Genomic DNA, 21,620 nt, shown 5'->3' on the forward strand with positions numbered 1-21,620 from the left:
CCAGAAATTTCGAGGATTTGTGTCTTCACAAAATGCAACTTAAGTGTTTTTCAACACTTAGTTGAATTTTCCCTCTTTTGTAATCTTTAGTTGTAATTTAGTTTCGACAAGTTACATGTAAAAGTATTTTTTGTAAAAAGCAAGTTACACATTACTTGCACTTTTGTAATTACAAGTAAGGCAACTACAAGTTGTGTCCGATTAGGACTGTAGTTGGAATAAGTCTTAGTTAGTTGGAATAACTCTTAGGTAGTTATTGAAGTCTCAATTAGTTATTGAATTAGTCTTGGTGGTTGAGAGAATCTCTCAAGTTAGTTAGGATCCTCCCACCTTTTTCTCAAGGCTCCTCTTATATAAAAACTTGAGGGATCTATTGTAACTTTTATCATTTGGAAAGCAAGCAAAAACTCTGTTGAATTTTGCAGCAAGAAGTCTTTGAGCTTATGTATGTGAATTGAAGGTTTTGAAGAATAATAAAGAAGGATTACTCAAATTTTGAGTCTTTGAGCTACATGTTTGAGTTTGAATCTTTTTATTTCTTCTATTCAAAGTGTTTCTAAAGGAGCTTAGTCCAATCTGATTTGAAGTCTTTGAGCTGCAAGTAGAGAAGATTAATTAAAATAGGAAAATCTCTAGAAGGAGTAGCAAGTATTTGAGCTTGTTTCTATTCTTGAGGAAAAATTACTGTTTGATAAGAAATAGCAGCAAGTCTTTGAGCTTGCATTAGTTCTTGTCTTCGTGTTGAAAGAATAGATTATTCCAGTCTTTGAGCTGTTATCTTTTATTCGTTGTAAAATTTAGTATAGCAAAGGGTAGATAGGACTTCCAATAGTCAATTCTTTGAGCTTGATATTGTTGCCCCGTCTTGAAGGAAGTGACAGAAGTCTTTGCGCTTTCAGGAAATTTCATTTCCTTTCTGTTATTTCACTTGAAAGTGGTTATTGCTGTTCATATTCAATCGCTATCCTTTTCTGTGAAGAGAAAAGGATATTGTCTTTCTTGAAAAAAGAAGAAAGATTGCTGTCCCATCCTATTTTATTTTCCATGTTGTAGTTAGATAGGGGGAGGCTTCCATTAATTAGGAGAGTTTTTACTCGTGTGCTGTGGTTGAAACCACAATTTTGTATATTTCCCCAAGTGTACAAAATTTTCAACCAACAGTTTTTTGGCGACTCTGCTGAGGATACGGACGCATTCGGAAGCCTCACGCTTTCGTTTGAGGTCTAGTGTCTTGATCTACTAGGGTTTGAGAGAGTTGAAGTACTTTGGTAATTCTATCTTATAATTTCTGATATAAATTTATTTGGCCCATCTGAAACACCTACAGATTCTTCTTGAATCTGCTAGGGACACGGACGCATTCGGAAGCCTCACACTTTCGTTTGAAGACTAGTGTCTTGCTATTTTTGAAAGAAGAAGAAGTGATTGGCGACTCTACTATACGTTACATGCACTATGATGACTCTGTTGCTCCCGAAAGGACTCATAGCCAAGCATTTGCTATAACGACAAGATCCCAGACCCGGTTGGCCCAACAAGAAGAAGCCGCAAAGATCGCAAGTGATTTACAACCCCTTGTTATTATTGCTAAAAGAGGAACACCGCTGCCCTATATTCCAAAGGATGCAGTGAAAATCCAAGTAAGTAACAAAAGTCCTCTTGCTTCATTTGTTGATCCCAAGCCCAGTATGCCCAACCCCAAACCACTATCGGACAATGTTAATCCCTTTCTAGCTGGTTCCTTTCAAGCTTTTGATATTATTGACCATGCTAGAAAGATTAAGATTCAAATGTCCGAAGTTGAGTATTTACAAGCTAATCTCGATCAATTTGATAGATTAGCTGATTTTGTTAAAATTAAGGAGACTCGTCCTATACTTAAAAACACCATCGCACAAGAAACCAAGAATTTGCCCAATCATTTGGTGACCATTCCATCTACCACTCAAGGAAAGATAGAACCCTTTTACATTTCTTTGTTGATCAATGGTTTTCAATTGAGCAATTGTGTCCTGGATTCCGGTGCTTCTGATAACGTCATGCCCTCAAAAGTTGCTCAAGCTTTGGGGCTGACCTTGACCAAAACTTTTGGTCATTGTTATTCCATGGAGAACAAACAAGTGCCTTTTATTGGGCAAATCAAGGATGCTCAATTTGCATTTGCTGCTTTTCCGGATAATAAAATAAAGATGACTGTCTTGGTGGCTGATGTTCCTGCATCATATGGAATGTTACTTGGCCGTAATTTTTGTAAGGATGTTGGAGGTGAACTCAACATGGATATGACGGAAGCCAGAATACCTGTCAAAGGTGTTGTGTAGAAGTTAATTCCTGAAAGAGAAACCAAGTACATGGTTGTCAAGTCTAATGATCCCCATGCTCAGATTCTTTTTGAATCTTCAGGTTTCGGGAATTATTATCTACATACAGATGAAATTTCAGAATTCGCTAAAGATTATTCTTCTAGCAGCTCTGACATTTCACTACTTTCAGCAAATGAAAAGTTTGTTGATACTGATCAGGATCAAGCGTCAGAAAATGGGTCTTCCAGTTCATACGTTATGGTTGAAGAGGTCTCATCTCCTCTTGCTGATGAAAGTATTCCATTACCTCCTCGACAAGATGAGTTTCACTCTTCGTCTATTCAAGAGGAAAGTTCATCCTCTCCTATGGAAGAAGATGACAACTTTTCTTTTCATAATGCGCCCATCTCGGATGAAGGCAACTCTAATCTTTCCAATGAAAACAATAGTTCAAATGATGTGTGGACTCTTGAATTTGATGGCAGCTGCACTACAAATGGATTTAGAGCTGGTGTAGTTCTTATATCTCCTAAGGGAGAGATCTTCCCTTACTCTTTCAAGTTGCAATTTGCTAATACTAACAATACGGCTGAATATGAGTCGCTTTTGTTAGGAATGAGCGTTGCATTGAAAAGAGGAATCAGAAATCTTCATGCCCAAGGTGATGCAGAATTAATTGTTTGTCAAGTGAGAAACATATATCAAACTAAGAATGACAGAGTCAAGCATTACCACAATTTGGTATGGGAAAATATTGAAGATTTTGATTCTTTCAATATCTCAGTTGTTCCTCGTGAATACAATGATAGGGCTGATTCTCTTGCTGTTTCAGCTACTTCATTAATTCCCCATCTTGACTTTGGTCAAAATAAATATATTATTGAGATAATCTGCAGACCTAGTGTGCCCGACAATTGGGATCATTGGCAGATTTTTAATGATGACAAGCAGATCAATAATTTCTTGCAAGCTGAGGATGGTTTCAACAACTTGTATTTTGAAGGAAGTAATTCTCCTACTTCTTCGTCTTCACATTCAATGTCTGAAATATCATCTGAATCAGATGAAAATATTCTTCAGCTAAAAGGAAATAAGATTCCCAAGGGGTTGGTTTCTCTTGAAAAACTTTTCGATCAACATGATCGTTATATCAAGAGACGGCAACAAGAAAGTGTTGATTCTCCTATGGGATTTGAGAAATATAATATTGGATCTGATGAAGATCCAAAATTTGTCAATATTGGCAATAACTGCACTTCAGATGAGAGAGATTAGTTTATTCAGCTTTTGTGCCAATACCGTGATGTCTTGGCATACTCATATGATGATCTATAATCTTTTCAACCCAAGGAAGTGCAGCATGACATTCCTCTCAAGCTTGGTGTAGAACCTTTCAGACAGAAGCAATGCCAGTATAATCCGAAGATTTCAGGTACCATTCTTTCTGAAGTTCAAAAAATGCTTGATACTCGGATTATCTTTCCCATCCATCATTCAACATGGTTGGCGAATATAGTACTGGTGCGTAAGAAGAATGGAGAAATACGTATCTGTGTTGATTTCAGAAATCTTAATCAACTATCACTCAAGGATAATTATCCATTGCCAATCATGGATCAAGTTTTGCAAACGGTGACAGGTTCCGAGATGCTATCTATGCTAGATGGATTTTCGAGATACAATCAGATTGAGGTTAGTGAACCTGATCAACATAAGACTGCATTTACTACTCCATGGGGTACATTTGCATATCGCAAAATGCCTTTTGAGTTGATCAATGTAGGGGCTACTTTCCAACGGGCTATGGACTTGGCTTTCCGTGGTACTGTGGGAAGGTATATTGTAGTGTATCTTGATGATCAACTTTTTTTTTCTAAAGATCGTGAGAATCATCTTTTTCATTTACAAGATGTACTTGAAAGATGTCGTAAGCACGACATCTCTCTTAACCCCAAGAAGTCAGTTTTTGGGGTGACGGAGGGAAAACTTCTTGGTCATATTGTTTCCAAGGAAGGTATAAAAGTTGATCCTGAAAGGGTTAAATCTATTCAGAATCTCCCTTTGCCATCCAACAAGACTGCTGTTCATTCCTTTTTTGGTAAGGTAAATTTTCTGCGAAGATTCATTCCTGACTTTGCGGAAAGGACTCGTCATATTGTGGATATGATGAAAGGAAAGTCTGCTTTCCATTGGAATTCTGAAGGAAGAGCAACATTCAATGATATCAAAGATGCAATTGCTCATGCACCCATCTTGGTTTGTCCCAACTACACCAAGGAGTTCATCATGTATAGCTATGCTTTCGAGCATACTCTGTCGGCTATTCTGATGCAGAAAAATTCAGAAGGGATTGAATCTCCTATCGCTTTCATGAGTTGTCCTTTGAAGTCTCATGAACTCAAGTATTCCTCTATTGAGAAGAATGCCTATGCGGTTGTTAAAGCAGTTAAGAACTTTCGTTTTTTACATCTTGAATTCTCATACCGTTGTGTTAGTTCCTGATACATCAGTCAAATCTATCTTAACACAACAGGAGTTTGGCACAAAGAGAGGAAATTGGATTGCTAAAATCCAAGAGTATGACTTGGAGATCAAGCCTACAAAGCTTGTTCGAGGAAGAGGACTCTGTCAGCTGATGGCGGAAGGTATTCCAGAGGGGCGAGAATTGGATGATTCTGAAGATCTTCCCAAAGTATTGTTTGTTAGTACTACTGATGAATGGTACTCTAATATAGCATTTTTCTTGACTTATGGTGAATGTCCACAACATTTGTCATTCAAGGAAAAAAGAAGTATCAAGTTGAAAGCTGTGAACTTTGTATTATGGAATACTGGTTTGTACATAAGAGCAATTGATGGTAGTTTCCTCCGTTGTGTTGACAAAGCACAACAAACCAAATTGCTAGAATCTTTCCATGACAGGGCTTGTGGTGGACATTTTTCTGCACCAGTGACTACTCACAAAATTTTGAGAGCAAAGTATTATTGGCATACACTCTTTCAAGATGCTTTCCGGTGGGTGCGTAAGTGTGTACATTGTCAACAGTTTGTAGGCAAACCAAAGCTTGTAGCATTGCCATTGAAGCCGGTTATTGTTGAAGAGCCTTTTCGGCAGTGGGGCATTGATTTCATTGGTGTGATCAATCCCTCTTCAAGTGCAGGTCATTCGTATGTCCATACAACAACTGATTATTTCACCAAGTGGGTGGAAGCCGTATCGGTAAAGAACGCTACTTCTGAGATAGTATTCAGATTCCTCAAGGAGAATATTATTTCCAGGTTTGGTGTTCCATTCAAAATCGTGACTGATAATGCAGCCTCCTTTTCTTCCTCTGAAATTTCACAATTTTGCTTTGAGTATAATATCTTGTTAACTCATTCATCCGATTATTATTCCCAAGGTAATGGTTAGGCGGAATCTAGTAACAAGAATTTGATTACTATTATTCGCAAGCTTCTTTATGGGATCAATGCAGAAATACCCATCACTTTGGAACTTCCTGCTCTCAAATTGGCTAAAGCAATTGAAGATCAAACTTATGAGAATGCTTTAGACAAAAGGATCATGTATCTTTCTCAGCTGGAAGAACAAAGAACACAAGTGGTAGATCGGATTGCCCAGCATCAGCAATAACTCAAAGTTCTTTTTGATAAGAAAGAAAAGCAAAAAGGATTCCAAGTTGGTGATCGTGTTTTGCTTTGGGATAAGCGAAGGAAATTGAAAGGTTTACATGGCAAATTTGATTCTCTTTGACGAGGACCCTTCACTATTCACCGTGTTGCTGGAGAAGATAGTTTTATCTTGGCTTATCATGATGGTACACCATTTGCGCTGCCTTATAATGGTCAACATTTGAAGCATTACTTTGAATGAAGATTCGAGGTAACTTCCTGTACATAATGTCTTTCTCTTGTTTGTTTTGCGTCTTTTGTTTGTTTGTTTTTGGTTTGTTTGATTCTGTGACCCAATGGATAAGAGGAAGGCACTTAGAGTTCTGGATTCTTTTCTTTCACAATCTTGAAGGATAAATGAAAGAATTCCCCAACCAGAGCCAGTTGTTGTCCTCATTTTTGTTTCCAAAAATGAAGGACCACTACATGAAAATTTTGTGAAAAAATGAAAATTTTTACTCTATGGCACCCTTGGATATGAGATCCAAAGCAAAGAATTAACCCTCATTGCTCTAGATGGGTTGCCCAGCATATGGGAAACATTCGTCCAAGGCATCAGTGCAAGGGATAACTTCCCAAAATTCGATAGGCTAAAGGCTGACTGTTTTCAAGAGGAATCAAGGCAAAATAAGAAAGGGATCAAACAGAAGAATATAGATGAAGATCTTCAAGTTCTTAATACGAACTCAAATAAGAAAGGCAAGCAGAAGCAATTCAAGAACAGAAAAGGTCGTCACAGCAAGAACACCTTCAAAAAGGACCTCTCTTAGATTCAGTGTTACAAATGTGGCAAATTTGGGCACTATGTTGCCAAATGTCTAGAAAGAGCTAAACATGCCACATTAGCAAAAACAAGAAAATCCAAAAGAGAAGAGGACTCCGAGAAGTATGTACTCTATTCAGCACTCACAAATCAAGCATCAAATAAAGTGAACTCCTAGGTGATCGACAATGGCTCATCCAGACACATCATAGGATTCAGAGAAGTACTAGACTCAATGAAAGAGGAAAATGATGAGGAAGTAACTATTGGAGATGACTCTACACACCCTGTCAAAGGAGTTGGAACCTGCACCATCAAACTAAAGTCGGGTGTATCATTACAACTTAGAGGAGTGCTATATGTTCCAGGCATCAAGAAAAATCTAGTCTCAATATCAACACTGGAGGACAATGGATATAGAGTAACCTTCATGGATAACAAAGTATTGGCTTGGCGAAAGAACTCATCCATCAAGAAAGCTAAAACAATTGGTCAAAGACAAGGCTATTTGTATGAGCTATGTACAGAGCCCAACTTACCCCTAATTCATGAGACCACAGATGCCAATGAAATCTGGCATAGAAGACTAGGCCACCTAAATTTTAGAGCTTTATCATCAATGGGAGACTGTGTCATAGGTCTACCTAAGTTAAAGCAATATCATTCAGGGGCATGCACGGGATGTGCCCTAGGTAAAAATACTAAGGGTGCTTTTCAAAATAGTACTAGGAAAACAAGTAAAATTTTAGAGTTAGTTCATTCTGATGTATGTGGACCTATGTCCATGCCTTCATTGGCAGGATTTCTGTATTATATAATATTTGTTGATGACTACTTTAAGAAAACTTGGATCTACTTTCTGAAATGTAAAGAATCAGAAGAGATCCTTAATAGGTTTAAAGAATTCAAATCACTAACAAAGAACTACTCAGGAAATAAAATTAAAACCCTAAGAACTGACAATGGGGGGGAATACACATCAGAAATATTTAAAGAGTTTTGTAAAAATTTAGGGATTAAGAGGGAGTTAACAATACCTTATAACCCCCAACAAAATGGGATAGCTGAAAGGAAAAACAGGACAATAGTTGAAGCTGCCAAAGCTATGATTCTTGATCAGAATCTAAAAATCAATCTTTGGGCAAAAGCAACTAGCACTGCTGTATATATTCAAAACAGATCTCCCCACTCTCACCTTGAAGATAAGACCCCTGAGGAAGTCTTTACTAAATCAAAACCTGATATTAGCCACCTTAGGATATTTGGATGCCCTGTCTATATTCATGTACCTAAGGAGAAAAGATTAAAACTAGAGCCTTCTGGAAAAAGGGGAATCTTTGTAGGATATAGTGAAACCTCTAAGGCTTACAGGATCTATATACCTGGTCAAAAGAATATTGAACTAAGCAGGGATGCAATCTTTGAAGAAGACTTAGCCTTCAAAAGAGCCCAAAGCTCTCTAGACCTTGAAGTCTATATCTCCAACCCTAGCATAGATAGAGATCCTTCTCCTGAGCTTCAAAGGGAGAATTATGAGGAAACTATAAGTGAAACTCAAAGTCCACCTAGAGAAAACCTCAAGAAAAGACCACTATGGGCCACCAAAACCGTAGCAGAAGCTCAGAAGTTTGTTGCTCCTCCAGGAACCTTCAGGGAAAGCAAAAGGCCTAACAAATTCACTAGCTATGTTGCCCTTATAAATGATCTCTCTAAAGCCGAACCAAACAATGTATCAGAGGCTCTTGAACATCAAGTATGGAAGGATGCCATGTTTGAAGAGTATCAGTCCATTATGAAAAATGATGTTTGGGAGATTGTTCCTAGGCCAACTAAGAAATCTATTGTTTCATCTAAATGGCTTTTTAAGATCAAACATGCTGCAGACAGTGGTATTGAAAAACACAAGGCTAGATTTGTAGCTAGAGGGTTCTCTCAAAGAGAAGGAATAGATTATGAAGAAACTTTTGCACCTGTTGCTGGGTATACATCAGTAAGAGCTGTATTAGCCATTGCAGCAGCAAAGGGGTGGAAGGTACACTAGATGGATGTTAAGACAACATTTCTAAATGGTGAGATCTCAGAAGAAGTCTACCTAGAGCAACCTGAAGGGTTTGAAATTCATGATGTAGAATCTCATGTGTGTAGACTCAAGAAAGCTCTCTATGGGCTTAAATAGGCTCCCAGGGCCTGGTATGAAAGAATTGACACCTATCTCTCAGGACTAGGCTTCTCTAAGAATGATGCTGATCCTAATCTCTACTGCAAAAGAAATAAAGGTGATATGCTAATATTAATTTTATATGTTGATGACTTATTAATCAAAGGAAATGATCACCTTATAGATCAATGCAAGAAAGACCTATCCAAAGAATTTGATATGAAGGACTTGGGACTCCTTCATTACTTCATAGGATTAGAAGTATGGTAGAATTCTGACAACATTATACTAAACCAAGGAAAATATACCTTGGACATTTTGAAGAGATTTGGAATGCTAAACTGTAGGCCCATGACCTCTCCTATGGAAACCAATTTACATAAACTTAAAGAAGCAGCAACAGAGTCACAACCCGCTGACTCTACTCAATGCAGACATATGATCGGGTCCTTGATGTACTTGGTGAATACAAGACCAGATATCTGTTATGCAGTTAATGCCTTAAGCCAGTTCATGTGTGAACCTAAGGAGATACACCTGGTTGTAGTAAAGCACATCATGAGATACCTACAAGGTACTTTAAACCTTGGTCTCAAATATGAGAAAGTTGACATAAACCTTCATGGATTTACAGATTCAGATTGGGTTGGAAGTGTAACTGACAGAAAAAGCACTTCAGGGTGTTGCTTCAGTCTAGGTTCAGCCATGATATCTTGGATCAACAGGAAGCAGTCTTCAGTAGCTCAAAGCTCCACCGAGGCAAAATACATTGCAGCTTCTATGGCTGCCCGAGAAGCAGTATGGCTTAGGATGTTGCTTGTGGAGTTGTTTGGAGAGCCTATGAAACCCACTGTTATCCATTGTGACAATCAAAGCTGCATAAAACTCTCAGTAAATCTAGTGTTCCATGATAGATCCAAGCATATTGAGATTCCATACCACTATGTGCGAGATATGGTAGACAGGAATGTGATCCAATTAGAATATGTTTGTATAGGAGATCAAATTGCAGATATTCTGACCAAACCTCTTTCTAGAGTGAAGGTTGATCACTTTAGAAAAGGTTTAGGTATGATAGAAAGGTAATTTGCTTTGTAATCTGTATTTGCATATCAATAAGATGTTTAATGTGTAAACTTCTTTGTCATGATAGGACATTTTGGATTCTGATCCCCTGAGTTTTTATCTAAGAGGTGACGATCTCTCAAGATAATGAACACTTGCATGGAGACATTAAAAGGTGACAATCTTATAATGTCCAAACCAGTTATCATGTTGGATCTCTGGTGTGTCATGGATGTGCCATGATTGTGTTGTGATAAAACATTTGTAGAAAGTGCTAGTGCACATATCACAACTTGGATAAGATGAGAAGTTAATCTTTCTCATATGATTATCTCTAAGTATTGCGTGTTTAGGCAATACTGATATCACATGATTAAGTGATATCCTGTCTTCACAAGATTGACGTGATGGACATCTATATCACGTGTTTAGGTGATACTTCATATCATGTGATTAGATGGTATGATTTTCTTGAATGTCAAATTGAGTAAAAAATGCTAACTATCATTTGAATTGTGATGCTTGAATATATTGTTTACATTTACCTTACCTAGCTAAGAGGGAGTGTTAATGCATGATAGCTTCGGTAAGATAAATGATTGAATGAGAGATAAATGAAGTCTCTCATTCAATCATTTATCATATCGATAATTATGATGAAAACCTTCAAGCAATTAATTCTTCATTTTATAGCCATTCTACATTTGCATATAATTAACCTATTCAGTTCGATCAAATCCTTAACATCGATAATCATACTATATCATTGTTTATGTTCATCAATTACTAAATCATACTAATGCATTCCAATTTGTATCGATTAACATAATTGATAATAAACAAATGATTAATCGAACACCGATTGATATCGGGTTATATGTGCACTGATTAATATCGGGTGGCATGATAAAGTTACACCGATAGTTATCGGTTGTTAAGCATACGCTGATAGTTATTGGCTGTTAAGGTTAATCATACACTGATAGTCATCGGGTGTTAAAGTATAAACATATACCGGTTGGCATTGGTAATTAATATGCATTGTTTGTTATTAACAAAGAGGCACGATCAAGTAATTTCTTGATCGGTCATGACCGATCAAGGCATTGCTTGATCGTACCCCGCTTGTTATATATATATATATTGAATGGCATTCATGAGAAAGGACATAGAAAATAACAAATGCTCCTCTCACCTGCCACACAAAAGAAGATAGTCAGATTCATATGTTAATTCAGTAATATATAGAACAAGATAATATTAAATAGAATATAACCTGCATATTGAATGTAAATTGAACATCATTTACACTCATGACTTAAACTAGATTGACTAGGAGACAAAACTATCTTAACCCGAATTCAATTAGTGATAACATAATCTTCTTCCTGATATTGAATAGATAATTCAATCAGATTTATAATCTCACGTTTACTAGTTCATTCAAATCACTGTTTCTGTATATATATATATATATATATATATATATATATATATAAGTGTTCAAACAGTAATATGCTATATGTTTTTCTGCAAAGTAGTTCTTTATGAAATATTATTTGATTAATCAACCCTTGTATATAGAACAGATTCTATAGTATAAATTACTAACACTGCCCATTTATTAAAACACTAATAATTATCCCACTTCGTAACTGTAGTGGCAGACAGATCTGACAATGCGTCAGATCGGGTCTGCCATAGTATGTGAAATTAAGTATGAATAACTTTATACTAATATTACTATTAAACATATTGTAGTTTCTGTTATTATTATTATGAATTATATTCTTCATACAAACTTTATCAGGCTACAAATGTCAAGCGTTCATATTAACACATCCCCATGCATACCAGCAAAAGCAAAGATGTTACATTTTCAGATTTGTTACATTAATTCTATTGGTGTTTTACCAGTTTATACCTTACATCTTACTTGTGGGTCATTTATTATTATAATTACAATGACAGCATAGAGAACTTACGATACTGAAAATTTCATTGTTAATTCACCTAGACATTATTGTATTTAACCATTAATGTATCACAGATTATTAACATGTTTATTATCAGTATGTTGACTGGTTTATACCCGTGACACACTATGGCTGTATGATTCGATTTGTCTTTGTTATACAATAATTATCTTGTATCTTTGGCAGTAGAGACATACCTGGGGCTGTTCCCTCCTTAGCCAAATCTTGTTGTCAATGCTGACATTAACCTTTGTCTTTCCTGTAATCTTCCTTTGCGGATGTCTACGTCTTTTTTCTTTTTTCTTTTTTTCAAAGTCCATATCCTCATTCCTTAATTCCCTAATTCCCTCCCCGTAGGTCAGTATAATATATCCCCATCGGTTTGAACGGGTATGTCTTCTGCCATGACCACTATCCTTGTAAGGGTGGCGACTCATGTCATTATATGGCCGCTCATTGTTAGGGATCGCTACTTATTAATAATTAATATATTTTGTTATAAGTTCTTTCCTCCTAAATCCATTCGTCTCTAACATTGCTCTAAATAAATATTAACATGTAATATTATTGTTTATACAATGTTTATTATAATAATATTAATTTATTCTATTTGAATATTTCAAGAAGATTATTATTAATAAATATTAATTAATAATAATATTTAATAAATAAATAAGTATTTAATAGCTTCGAATAATCATTCTTTGGTAATTATTATATCAATTAATAATAATAATTGATATATATATGACGATCAAGGAGGGGACGTGACATGCTACAACCTATTTTCTCATTGGTCCATCCTCAAAAGGGATATGTATTCAAGGACATGTAATTTTCTTATTGGCAGATATTAAATGTAAGAGGTGGTAGTTATAACTACCCTCACTTAGGGTTTCATTGAATTATCTTGGTCATTGATTTGGAATCAATTTGGGCCCTTCATTTGTCATAAAAAAGTCTATATAAGGCTCGTCCTTTTCATTTGTAAAGGTTAATAGTTAATAGCAGAAGTAAGTAGAAGTAGTAGGAGGAGGAGATCAAAAATTGTTGTCAAGACTATGATGGAATAAAATACATAATTTTGATTGAAGATATGGTGGATCTTTGTGTGTTGTTTCAACATTTGCATGGTTTCTACTTCTCAATATTTAGTTAAAGTTCATTGATTGTAATGGAGAAATGTGGAGATATTTGATTGAATTCCTTGGTTCATACCATTTGTAAATTGTTGATTGCAAATTGCAGTGTATGGTTACTTTGAACCTCATTTTGACAATAATGCGATTGTGGATATTCATTTGCATTGCGTTAGCATTGGGTATTTGGATGAATGTTTGAAATATGAAAATCTTTCACTACCTTGGAAATTTGCACTCTTTCTATGGCGTTGTGAGCTATCTTTGTTTAAGTAGAAAGTAGTTCCATAAGAAATTTGTCTATCCAAGCACTATCTATTATTATCATTGTCCTTAGGTTTAGCTTAGTTTTCTTTAAGCCTTATCCCTTTTGTCTTTTATTTGAAGTTAAGTTAGTTTAGCATTCTAGTTCTAGTGAAAAGCGTAAGTCCCTTTGTGAGAACAGCAAATCACATCATTCACTAAGTCTATCCATTGCATAGTCTATGTATAACGTTTGTAAACCTTGGGGTAGCTTTAATTGATTACATCGTTTAGCATTTGAGGTTTCCTTTTTCAAGAGAGGATAGTACACTTGACATTTTATTCTGTTTTGGCGAGTGTCACAAAACACACATCAACACCAATCACATCCACATGCCTAATAGAGGACAATGGACCACCTACCCCTTCTTGGTCATTCTTTTCTTCCTGCTACTTCTATCCATTAATTTTCACTCCTGGCTCAAGAAAGGACTCTTCTTGGAGTGAAATGATGCTTCACAAGATGACCAGGCAAGTGTGAAAAGACTTGAAACACCCAAGTTGCCTTCTTGGTGGATAACCCTAAGATTGTCCACAGGAAGTCCAAGATACTTGCAATATGCAACCAGTTTTTGCTTCTTCTTACATATGGTCTTTTCGTTCTTTGGCTGCTTGCACATTGTCTCTAGCCAAAGAACAAGGAAAACAAAAAGCAAGGCAGCTGCAACAATCCACACCCACTTTGGCACATGCCTTGTAAGGTAGGAAGTAAAATACTAATTAATCATGTGCCACAAAACAGTTTTGTCATATGTCCTTATTATCACCTTGCAAAGAAAGGAGCATAAAACATTAGGGATTACAAAATCCCTAAACATGTGGGTAGAAGAAATACCTTGTGGAGTTTGCACCAAGGTGTATGACCGAAATTAAAGAGGCTTCCATAAATTTTGTAGAGCTCAATGTGGAAGCCCATCCTTGGGTACAAATGGGGACATACCTTCCCAAGAGGTTGGCCTTGCTTTAACCAAAGTTGAGAAAGGCATCTAGTTGATACTAGCATTTGCATGCTTATTCCCTTACCTCAAAAATGAACATCATTTGTATTTGTGTTGCACACACATGCCCCATCTCCGATAGGAACCCACTTGGTTTTTGCTTTCTTTGCTGGTATTTTGTAACAGCTCTGTCCTGTAAGGATTGTGAGAGAAAAAAAGAGAGATCGGATCAAATTGAATCATACAGTCACGCGATTCCGATAAGGAGCATAGGAAGCTTGGAGTGTGGTGATAAGAGAGTTGAGAATCAAGGTGAATGCTTTCTTTGTGTCTAGAATCCAAGGACACTTGTCGTAGGAATGCCCAAATTGCATAAATTTGATTAGAAGTCTCCTAGGAACACTAGAGGTAAATAGGGAATCATGAAAGCAAAGTGGAATATAGAGAATGAGCATTCGAGTCACATATTTGGCTTAAGAAAGGATTTAGGAGGACACAGAGCATAGAGAAAGAAGTAAGAAAGTTAAGATTGTAAGTCCAAGGCCTAAGTCAAACACAAACTTGACTCAAACAAGAACTTGGGAAATTGAAGAGCATGATGATTATTGATCAATTGGAACATCATTGAGCAAAATGCAGAATCAACAACAAACTTGGTTTAAAGAAGGAAAACATAGGAATGGAGAGTATAAGAAAGGATTAAAGATACAAGTTCAAGAACTCAAGTCAAACCCAAACTTGGCAGCAGGAAGGTGTTCAGGAAAATCCACTTCATGTTCTCAATGCAGTGTTTTTTCCCATGTTTCCTAAATATGTTCCAAGTGCCAAGTTTTTTACCGATTTTTCTTTCCCAGTGCCGAGTTTCTCACTGAATTTCCTAATTGTCCTCTAAAATCCAAGTTTGGGAAGTAATCCATTTTATGTTCCAAGCACTGCGTTTGATCAGAAATTCAAATCCAAAAATCATTCCAAGGTCTGAGTTCAAAGCAGAAAATCCAAAGTGCAGACTCCTACATACCTTCCTAACACCAAGTTTCACACAATGGAAGCAAGAAAACTTAAGTCTGATACTGAAACTCGGCTGCAGCAGTCACATTAGGATTTTATCCTAAAAATCTTCCTAGAACTGAAATTCCTGAAATTTCCCAGTCCCGAGTTTCAGGCTGAGTTTCCATTTGGCTTCGACAAACCGAGTTTGATCAAGAATTCACTTTATGTTCCAAACACTGAGTTTGGGAAAAAATTTCAAATCTTCTTCCAAAGTCTGAGTTTCACACCAAAATCCAAGTTCCTAAATGTCCTCCTAAATTCAAGTTGTCCCAATGCTGTTTCAAGACCTGAGTTTTATCAGAGGTCTGCAAGAAAGATTTAAGTTTAAGAGCTCAAACTTGGTTCTTGCATCGATGTTTGGAATTAGCCTAAACTCCTTCCTATACCTGAATTCTAAAAGCTGTTCCTGAAGCCGAATTTCACAATAAGCATTCAAGCTCGGCTGCAACACAGTTTGTGGGAATAGTCCAAATCTCTTTCCTAACACCAAATTCCATAAGGGATTCCTAGAACCGAGCTTTAAATCAGAAATCCAATTCATGTTTCCTGAACCTAATTTTAGAACAGATTTGCCATTTTTTGCCTTAAGTTGAATTTGCTTTCCAAATAGAAAATCCTGATTGTCTTCTTGGACCTGAATTCTCAATTGCCTTCCTAACTCTGAGTCTGCAGTTCTAAATAATTGTTAAGTTCTAAAATCCAAAGCCTTTTTTCAAAACCAAGTTTCCTTGTAGCAGTCTCAAGTTCAAGTTCTAAATACCAAATCTCCAAATGGTCTTCTCAATGCCGAGTTTCTATATGACAGTCCAAGGTCTGAGTTTGCAAGGTGCTCCAATGCCAACTTTCCTAATCCAAATCAGCCTCTCGAAGCTGAATTTCCACCTTGTACTCCTTTGGTCGAGTTTCAAATAGAATTTTCCAGTATGCCTTTCAAAGGCCAAGGATCCTAATATATTGAATTTCTTAAGGATTGCCCAAGTGCTCTTCCAAGAGCCTAAAATCCTAGTTTGGGAGCAAGCATCCAAAATTTTTTCTAAGTTCAAATCCCAAAGTTTCCAAAGAGCATTCCAAGTGCCTCGTGCTAATAAGGTCCAAGCTCATGCACCTCAAAGTGTAAAATCAGGTTTCTCAAGAACATTCCTAATTCCAAATTTCCAAATCCTCATCAAAGGCCAACGTTCTCGAAAGATATTCATCAACTGAGTCTCCATCAATAGTTATATCCTTCAACGAGTAAATGTTCAAGTGATGGAGTCTCACGAAATGTGTTCAAATGGAGTATTTGAAAGGAGGATGGTAGTTGATCAAGTGAATGATGTCTTGAGATGGAAATATTGTTCTTGTCATATTGTTTATCATGTCCTTTTCTTCTTGTGACAACATTTGAAATGCTAACCCAAAAGGCTCTCAAGGTTCATAATGGTAATTATGATTGACTTGTGATTGTAGGTAGACTGTAGAATGACATCAGAAAAGTTACAGGGAGATGGATCATCCAAAGAAGCTAATGATTTGAGGACTTCAAGATATCGTTTCCAAGTATGCTACATGATTACTAGGAAGAAATGGGGAAACACAAGCTCAAAATTCTGAAGATGATGTCTTTCTAAAGAAGATTGAGAGTAACATGCTCATAGAAATATCTCTACGGGATGTTCTGATGCAATATTTTGTAAAATCTGGAAGTATCAGCAAACATGTGCCAATGAAGAGCATGCTACAAAGCTGGAAGTGAAGTATGAAAATTGAGGACCGCTATCACAGTTGAGAAATTCAGACATCTGGTTACCAGTAGAATATTACAAAAAATATACAGAAACAGAAAAGGACAGCTGGATGTGAAATGGAAATGATTTATTGTAAAAGAGGAATTAATTTATCGTAAAATAATAATATTTTGGCTAAATTAAAACAATATTATTAAGCCAAGTATTATTATTCTCCCAAGAAAGTTATTTATCCAGCTGGCAATTTCATCTTTTGTGACAAAAAGCTGCTGTTTTGTCTTTTTGTGTTGGGAAATGTGTAAACTTTTGTCTTGTAGTGGGGTAGTTAAATAGCAGTTAACAGTGGTTGAAATCATTAAATAAAAGCTATTAGGGTTTCTAGAAGGCGAATCTGGGCCATTGATTCCAAATGTAATATCTATAAAAGGCCAGTGCCTCTCTCATTGTAAAGTTAAGTATTCAGTAGCTAGCAAGTAGTTAGTAGAATTAGAATAGAATAGGCTGTTGGTAGGAATTGTTTTACCAACATTTGAAGCAATGAATAAAGCATCGAAGTTTGGTGTTTTACTAGTTGTTTTCTCTTGTTTGGATGGTTCCTTTCATCAATATTAGATAAAGTTAAGTAATTTTAATGGTGAAATGCAAGGATATTTGATGGATTTCTGGTTCATACCATTTGTGGTTTGTTGATTGTAAGCTACAATGAATGGTTAGTCTAAGCCTGTTATGGCTATTAGTTCTATGATAGAATGATTCATGTACTTGAGACCAAAGGATAGAGGAACTAAATTTTGGCAGAAGCGCACAAAGCTTTGTACTCGATACATCCAAAAGCAAACAAGATTTTAGTAGATTTGATGATGATTACTTTTGGTTGGAGATGAAATGAGGTGGCAGGGTATGTAGCTTGGTGTTTGGAGTGCCAATATGTGAAGGTAGAGGACACTTGTCCAACAGGTCTATTGTATCTTCATGATATTATAGAGTGGAGTTGGGAGGTGGTGTCCATAGACGTCATTATTGAATTACCATGAACCTAGTCTCAGGAATGAGGTGGACTTAAATTATGATGACTGAACTTCACTAAGTAGCAGTTAAATAAATATTTACACAAATTCTACACTTAATAAGTGGTTCCTTAGAATTTTTTTATCATGGGTAGAAAAATTACATTCTACCATTAAAACTAACATGAATAAGAGGAAGATCCACTAACCTATTTAATAGAAGTGTGTAGTCTAACTGAATCGTGCTTGTTGAATATTCTTTTTGCTGTACTTATCTGAAATTTTTATTTTTTATTTTTTCATTTCCTGTTCTTCTATTAGTGTGAAAGAATGTATCTAATCTATCTTCTACTCTACTTATAAGCTTCTAAATTACTCAAGGAGATGAGTTGCACTCTCCTAAATCAAGTTTTGGTTCTCTAAATTTGAATATAGGAGCTTTTCCTAATTAAAACCATCTAATTTTCATGCATGATACTTTATTTATGAAGGTGATGACCAAATAATAGTTAAAAACCAAAAATAACATTGTAGTCTATCATGAAATTTAAGATGAATGGTTAACCCAGTTAGACCATTCAAAAACTTCTAAATCTTTTATACTTTTTCTACTTTCAAAACACTTATTTAGCCCATCAATTCAAAGAAGCACTTCTCATGAATTCTTTTCAAAAAATTTGAACTATAAAAGGGAAAAACTAACCTGTTAGGTTAATTTTCACTTTTATCATGACAGAAATACTTCTACTTTGATCATATTAAATTGGTCTCCTTGGAGGGTTTTACAACGAGATCAGCTTCCACGTGTGTTTTCAACTGTGAGGTTAATGTAAGGATTTCGATGTCAATAATGTGGTATTACTTTCAAAACGATATGGGAAATAAAAAAATTGATTCTAAATTTCTAGCTTGTATGGTAAAGTGATGGTATTCACAAGTTTGAGGTCTTTGACAAGGTTTTGCTGGCGTCAGACCATATGTGGTTATTAATCAGATTGAAGCAAAACGGTCCTCAAATTAACCTCAAAAATAACCTTGAATATGCAGAACCAAGTTTAGCTAGGATGCTCATGCATTGAATTAACGTTTATTGCCATCAAAGATCTGAAATCTTGTTGTGTTGCAACACTTGTTTTGTAACTTCATTGGATAGTGATCAGTTAGAACATACGCTCTGTACATCTCCTTACATAACATAGATGCTTATGGAAGGGTTTAATAATTAGCAAATAAGCCAGTAAAGCCACTGTCAAAACAATTGGCCCTCTACAACAGGGAACTTGACAAGTATTTGCATGAAGTTTCAAATGACAAGATTATTTAGGCATATAAAAGCAGCCTATTTTTTACAGAATTATAGCATGGCTTGATGTTTTCCTGCCTTACACCTACAATGTTGATTAGGATTTAGAATTTGCAGGCTCTACATAAACTGATCTCCTTACTTATGTTCTCACTAGCTAAATGGGTATAAGCCGAGTTGCCACAAGCTTACCTGCAAACACTGTTCATGAACCAAAATCCATAAACAACCTGCTCAATAGCAGTTGGTGTGTATTGAATAGGTTCCTACATTTACTACTAATAATTGGATTTGAGAGTTAGATATAGAAGAAGAAGAATAATTTTACATCTCTGAGGCTAAAAATAGTCTATGGGACAATCAATGTTGCCCTTTTAGCCTTCTGCAAATCAATCCTTTTCCTATTCAAGAAGATAATGAACGACCCCAACTACGATATTACTGATGATGATGGTAATGAATACCCATCATAGGTATCAATAGTTTTAGGTTCAGGTATGGGAACCCAGAAATGTTTTGGGAGGTTTGGATTATTTTTGAGATTGTTTTTATGTAAAAACATATAAAAATCACACACGCATGTGTGGCACAAACAAGCACACACACATGCATACATGTATGCATACTCAATAGGTGTTCAAACAATTAATTTATATAGCTACACATTATATTTATGGTACTTTAAATCTGTAAAAGCATTCAGAGATTTAATTTTCCTATTCTTATGTTGATTCGGGTGAGTGTTGAGGAGTTATTGTTTGGTAGCCAGTGACCTGATAGCGTCTGATCAAAGATCTTACAGTACGCTATTCTTGGATTGGTAGTTAAGATTTTGTGAACCAATTCTTGGCGGTTACCATTTGGAAATTATAAAATAAAAATTTCCATCTAATAATGTTGGGGCTGATGAAGAAGACAGAAGAAGATGTGAAGGCTTCATTGGGCGAGCAGCTGGAAAATAGAGAGTTCTAGGTTGACAGAATGATCGAGGATTTTTGAAATTGTAAAAGTCCGTTAATGTTGGTAAGCATTCATCATACCATTAGGATCTGTAGGAGTCTAGGTGATAAGGGGTATAGTTAAAAAATTATTTGTACGTAGATGCCTGTATCCAGTGACAAAGGTTAAGTTTTGTATTTTTGTAGGTTGTTCTGTAATCAGGACTCATTTTGGTTATTTCTAGTGGAGTTTTGGTTTTGTTAATTTGTAGCTATTTTGATGATATACATATACTTGTATGATGAATAAGAAATTTTGTGAAGCCAATACAACTCAATCTACTTTTCGTTGAAGATTTAAGTGTTTAAATCAAGTGTGCTGCTTGGACTGTTAACCTTTCACTGGGTCCACAGTTCTTGACTGCATTAGTTGGTAACAGAGCAAGATCCATCCTTGTGTTGAATGTGAGCTTTGCTAGTGTTGGAGAAGACGTTGGATACAAATGGACTTCAAGTGGGGTGTTGGTAGATGGCATGCGAGAGTTAGAGCACCCAAAACTGCAGATTTAGCTCAAGGAATGAGGGAGATCCTAGCAAGATTGGCTGCAATAGAGACAGTCCATTGATTTAGAAGATGTGAGTGATGAAGAGGGAGGTGACTCAAAAAGCTCAAGGATATGAAGAAGAAGTGGAGAATGCTGCTGAGACCATATTTCTCAGAGCTATTACGAAGATTGGTAGTACTCTTAAGATAGATTTGCCTTATTACAATGGAAGCTTGAATGGTAAAGAACTCATAGATTGGAGTGCTGAGGTGGAGAGATATTTTGACTATGAATTTATGGGAGAATCCAATAAGGTTAAAATTTGCTTGCAGAAGGTTAAAAGGCCATGCAACTTTATGGTGGGACTATGTATAGACTAAAAAGAAAAGGAAAAGAGAAAATTGGAGTTAAATGATGTTGAAACTGAAGGCCAATCTCTTACCTTCAGATCATTGTTTAAGTTTATTCAAAAGCTTACAAAACTTGAGACAAAGGGAAGTAGATGTAAAGGAATATATTGAGGTGTTCTATAAGCTCACCAGAAGGACTGGACACATAGAAGATGACTCAGAAAAGATAGCAAGGTATGCAATTGGAATGCATTTTTACATTCAAGATGAAATTAGTTTACTGAACTCTAGAAGCATAGAGGAAGCCTATCAATGTGCCTTAGAGTCAGAAGATAAGTTATCCAAAATGGGCAAACACAAACTAAATTTAAGAGTATTAGAAT

General features: G+C 36.0%; 1 protein-coding gene across 5 annotated transcripts in view; it reads left to right on the forward strand.

Annotated features, from left to right (window-relative positions):
* LOC131030498 (uncharacterized) overlaps positions 1-21,620 on the forward strand; it is a 227,606-nt gene that overhangs the window by 203,954 nt on the left and 2,032 nt on the right. The gene's annotated exons all lie outside the window — the stretch shown is intronic.

The sequence above is a fragment of the Cryptomeria japonica genome, chromosome 2, assembly GCF_030272615.1.
Source record: "Cryptomeria japonica chromosome 2, Sugi_1.0, whole genome shotgun sequence".
NCBI lineage: Eukaryota > Viridiplantae > Streptophyta > Pinopsida > Cupressales > Cupressaceae > Cryptomeria > Cryptomeria japonica.